This window comes from Ictalurus punctatus, chromosome 9, assembly GCF_001660625.3.
Source record: "Ictalurus punctatus breed USDA103 chromosome 9, Coco_2.0, whole genome shotgun sequence".
Classification (NCBI taxonomy): domain Eukaryota; kingdom Metazoa; phylum Chordata; class Actinopteri; order Siluriformes; family Ictaluridae; genus Ictalurus; species Ictalurus punctatus.
The window spans coordinates 26675001-26680511 of NC_030424.2; positions in this window are offsets into that span (position 1 = coordinate 26675001).

Below are 5511 nucleotides of genomic sequence, written 5' to 3' on the forward strand. Positions count from 1 at the left end.
AAGAAGAGAAGTACAAGAAATGATTAATAAATACATCTTCTGATTCTCACCATTGGAAAAAATTTTTAAAAAGATAAACCAAATTGTAGGTGATTAGCTGATGTGCACGTTTGCATAGCGTTTATTTGTTTGTTTGTTCTTTTTTGCTTAAAGTTTTTTTTTGTTGTTCAATTTTTCTTCAACCCCCCCCCCCCCCCCGTTTTTTTTTTCTTTTTCATTCTCTCTCTTTCTTACGGCTCTAACTGTCCAAAAAACTTTCTATAGCACTAAGAAAGTTCCTGCTGTCCTAGTGTTAATGTCCTGACTGCTCTTTTGTCTTTCTTCTGTTTTTCTTCAGACCCCTTTAACCACGAAAGGAACTTTATATAGCACTGAGAAAGTTCTTGCTGTCCTCTGATGAGAAGGTGAGAAGTGGTGGTGGGTTTATTGTGTGTGTGTGTGTGTGTGTGTGTGTGTGTAGGGGGGGGGGGTGTGTGTGTGTAAAATATCTCAGACCCCCTAGCTGTTCTTCTCGGGCCCCACGCTGAGATCCACTTCTTGAGTACAGAGCGTGATGTTCTAGAATCCTGACTTACACGTACCGTCTGTGAGTCAAAGTCATTACTCCGCCGTTTTTCTGGTCTCTGGGCAGAGCCGCAGGAAGGAAACGACGGAGTCTGTCCATCCACGAACACCGAGCGAAGGAGGTTCTCTCACACACTCCGATTACTTCCTTTCGGTTTCCTACCCATGATGCAGTGCCAGTTTGAGGTTTCTACTTCACTAATTCACTTTTTCACGCCTTGTTTTCTTCTACAGTGTGTTCCTGCTTATTCAAAAATGCACACTCTTTAAAAATGGGAAAGTCATGAGAAAGTGAGATGTTAAGAGAGTGGGACAGACAGGGAGGGCGAGAAAAAGTGAAATGTTAGAGAGAGAGAGAGAGAGAGAGAGAAAGTGAGATGTTAAGAGAGTGGGACAGACAGGGAGGGCGAGAAAAAGTGAAATGTTAGAGAGAGAGAGAGAGAGAGAGAGAGAGAGAGAGAGAGAGAGAGAGAGAGAGAGAGAGAGAGAGAAAGAGAAAGTGAGATGTTAAGAGAGTGGGACAGAGAGAGAGAGAGAGAAAGTGAGATGTTAAGAGAGTGGGACAGAGAGAGAGAGAGAGAGAGAGAAAGTGAGATGTTACGAGAGTAGGACAGAGAGAAAGACAGAAACGGGGAGAGAGAGAGAGAGAGAGAGTGAGATGTTAAGAGAGTAGGACAGAGAGAGAGAGACAGAAACGGGGAGAGAGAGAGAAAGTGAGATGTTACGAGAGTAGGACAGAGAGAAAGACAGAAACGGGGAGAGAGAGGGAGAGAGAGAGAGAGAGATGTTAAGAGAGTAGGACAGAGAGAGAGAGACAGAAACGGGGAGAGAGAGAGAAAGTGAGATGTTACGAGAGTAGGACAGAGAGAAAGACAGAAACGGGGAGAGAGAGGGAGAGAGAGAGAGAGAGAGTGAGATGTTAAGAGAGTAGGACAGAGAGAAAGACAGAAACGGGGAGAGAGAGAGAGAGAGAGAGAGAGAGAGATGTTAAGAGAGTAGGACAGAGAGAGAGAGAGAGAGAGAGAGACAGACACAGTATTCCAGCATCATTCATCAGTATGAAATGTGTGAGATCACTCCAAAGTTAAAGCGCTGTTTCCCGCAGCGTGATGCAGCAGTCTGCTGGAACAGGAAGTCAGTCCTGCAGAGTAACTGAGAACATCCCGTACTGTACCGTACCGTACCGTACTGTAGTGTAGTGAATGTCTGACCCTCAGCCTGGATTATGGATTACGATGATGATCACGGGTGAACTGATGAAACACATGTTGAATAATGACCTTTTCCTCAGGAATGGATTAAACTTTTCTCTCCATTCCTCCTGCAAGCTCTAATACCCCTCCTGCACCCCCACACGGGCGGCGTGGCTCAGGTGCTAGAGCGTGGTGTCCACTAACCGTAGGGTCGGCGGTTCGATTCCCGGCCCACGTGACCCCACATACCGAAGTGTCCTTGGGCAAGACACTGAACCCCAAGTTGCTCCCGATGGCAAGTTACATGGCGGCTCTGCTACCACTGGTGTGTGTGTGTGTGTGTGTGTGAATGGCTGAATGAGACGCAGTGTAAAGCGCATTGGATAAAAGCGCTATATAAGTGCAAACCATTTACCCACACAGACATGTACAGCACCACTATAATAATAATAATAATAATAATAATAATAATAATAATAACAACACCTGTGTGTTTCTCTGCTCTGCCGTTCATCACGAGGCGAAGGCTGTGGTGTTATTCTTCATCCTAACATTTCTTCCTCTCTGAACACGGGCCTCATTGAGCTTCACACTCTGCGCTTGTAGATCTTTCCGGTAAAAATCAGGTTGTTTTGCATTTGAGGAAATTTACACTATTCAAAATGTTTACTTCCTCACAGAGAGCACTGATCGATTTCCTCTCTTTTCTTTCGCTCTCGCTCTCATCCTTCTATTCTCACTCCCTTTATTTTCCCCTCCCTTTCACTTGATTGACCTTTACTTATTTATTTATTTATTTATTTATTTTTTTATTTACCTGACCCAGTGACCCCCTCCCTCCCCTCCCCACACAATAAAAGCCATTCCTTCTTTCTCTGTCGTTCATTCCTCAGTGTTTAAGTGCAGTAACTGCAGCTACGTTTGTGTTTCATACCTCCATCTCTGTAACCCTTCAATAATTAATAAAGGCAGATATTTTATTGTGTTTGTTTTTGTTGTAGTTTATAGTTTTATTTTGATCTGCCTCCTGCTGCTGTACACAGATACTTTCTTGGTGTGGTTTTATTTATTTATTTTAAATTTATTTATTTATTTCTTGGTTTTTATGTGTGTGTGTGTGTGTGTGTGTGTGTGTGTGTGTGTGTGTGTGTGTGTGTGTGTGTGTGTGTGTGTGTGTGTGTGTGTGTGTGTGTGATATTCAGGATTGTGACACACTCGCTGTTGATTTTTATTCTTATTGTGTAACTCGATTGTGTAACTTCATGTAGCGACTCTGCTGCCAGTTGCTGTAAATTTACAAGGCAAGTTTACACTGTAATGCACTTAACTGTGGTTTAACCTGAGAGACAATTAGAATACATCTAATCTCCATCTCTCTCTCTCTCTCTCTCGCTCTCGCTCTCTCTCTCTCTCTCTCTCGTTCGCCCTTTTTCTCGTACTCTCTCTAAATCCGTCAATGTCTGTTTCTCTCTCTCTCGTGTTCGCTCTCTCTCTTTCTCGCTCTCTTTATTGCGCTCTCTCTAAATCTGTCAGTGTTTCTTATTCCCTCTTTTTCTCTCTCTCTCTCTTTTGTGTTCACTCTCTCTCTCTCTCTATCTTGCACTCTCTCTAAACCTGTCAGTGTGTCTTAGTTTCTCTCTCTCTCTCTCTCTCTCTCTCTCTCTCACTATTTATTTATTTATTTATTGCCATGTGAGAAATGTGAGAATGTAGTAGGCCTTTGTAGTTTTTAAATGCATGTAAATAAAGGGCTTTTGAAATTCAAATTCTCTTTCTCGGTCTCGTTCTAAACCTGTCAGTGTGTCTTAATTTTTCTCTCTCTCTCTCTCTCTCTCTCTAAACCTGTCAGTGTCTCTTAGTCTCTCTGCCTGTCTCTCGCTCTCGGTCTCTGTCTTTCGCTCTCAAAGTCAAAAGGTCGCTTTATCGGCCTGACAAATATTGTACTAACATTTGTATAGTCAAAGCTTAGGTACAGACAAATCAGAAAATGACTACAGAAATAAACGAGTAGAAACCAGTGTGCATCTCTCTCATCTCAGCTATATCTCTCTCCATCTTGCGCGCTCTCTCAATCAGTCAGTGTCTATTAGTCTCTCTCTCTCTCTCTCTCTCTCTCTCTCTCTCTCTCTCTCTCTCTCTCTCTCTCTCTCTCTCTCTCTCTCTCTCTCTCATTGCTTGTGCATTTGACAGGGTTCCACATGCACTTCTTCTTCTCTCTAGATCAATAATATCTTATTGCAGCTTAAAATATACATTACTGTAGTTGAAGAAAACAAATATCTGCCCAGCAGTGCAAGGTGACTCACACTGCTCTTTTAGTGTCTAATCCATAAACAGCTGAAGGAACAGTACTGCCTCCACGGACCCCACTGCCTCCACGGACCCCACTGCCTCCACGGACCCCACTGCCTCCACTGACCCCACTGCCTTCACTGACCCCACTGCCTCCACTGCCTCCACAGACCCCACTGCCTCCACAGACCCCACTGCCTTCACTGACCCCACTGCCTTCACTGACCCCACTGACCCCACTGCCTCCACTGACCCCACTGCCTTCACTGACCCCACTGCCTCCACTGACCCCATTGACCCCACTGCCTCCACTGACCCCACTGCCTCCATACCTCCTGAGCTGGACTTAAAAGGTATATAATATCGGTTTATATCTGTACAGAGTATGTAGCTATAAAACAGAGGACTGACTTATCATAAGTCTGTGTATCATAAATGATGACCAATAAAACACCTGTAGGCCGAACATTTTATTTGATCTCCTCTGATCTTGCAGCACAATATGTGGCATTTAGCAGTGTTATGTGACTGTATTTGATTTTAAATCAGTTCAATAAATATTGTTTTTTTTTTTTTTGCAGAATTTTCCACAGCACACCTGATTTTACGTTCACAGCGCACCATTTGCGAGACATTTAGGGATAATCAGAAACCAGTCTGTTTTGATTTGAGGAACAGCTTCTGTGTCTCGGAGCGTTAAAGCATCTGTTGGGTCGTTCTGTAGAAATCTCGTGCCAGCAACGACTGGTAGAAGAAAATGCAAAAATAAATAAATAAATAAATAAAGTTACTTTAAACTTAATCAAATGATATTCTTCAAGTGTGTCACCAAGAGTGTGTGTGTGTGTGTGTGTGTGTGTGTGTGTGTGTGTTTCAAGTTTTGCCCGAGGTGATAAATTCTCGTTCGAAGGAAAGAGAAGGCAAGTCTCTGCATCGCCTCATGGCAACATTCTTATCATACTTCTGTGTACTTGGGCAAATCCGACACACACACACACACACACACACACACACACACACACACACACACACACACACACACACACGTATACAGTGTTCAAATGTGTGTTATCACCTTTTATTTCACTGTCATCAGGTACTCTCTCGTGTTTACATTTCTTCTCTTTCTTTCTCTCACAGCCGTTTGCTGAAGTGTAAGCGACCCTTCTTTTGTGTGTGTCTGTGTGTGTGTGTGTGTGTGTGTGTGTGTGTGTGTGTGTGTGTGTGTGTGTGTGTGTGTTCCAAACATACTCACACACTCCTCCAACGACCAGTTTTCCAAGCCAACAATTTTCTAAATCATTCGAAATCCTTTCCTGAACATTATGGTTTTAGGAACTTTTGGGTTCCTCGACGCATCAAAGTTTTCCGCGTGTGTGGAGAAATAAGAAATATAACAAATATAAACCTTCCTACAGCATTTCGTATCGGAAGAATTGTTTTATCTTACTCCGAGATCTCT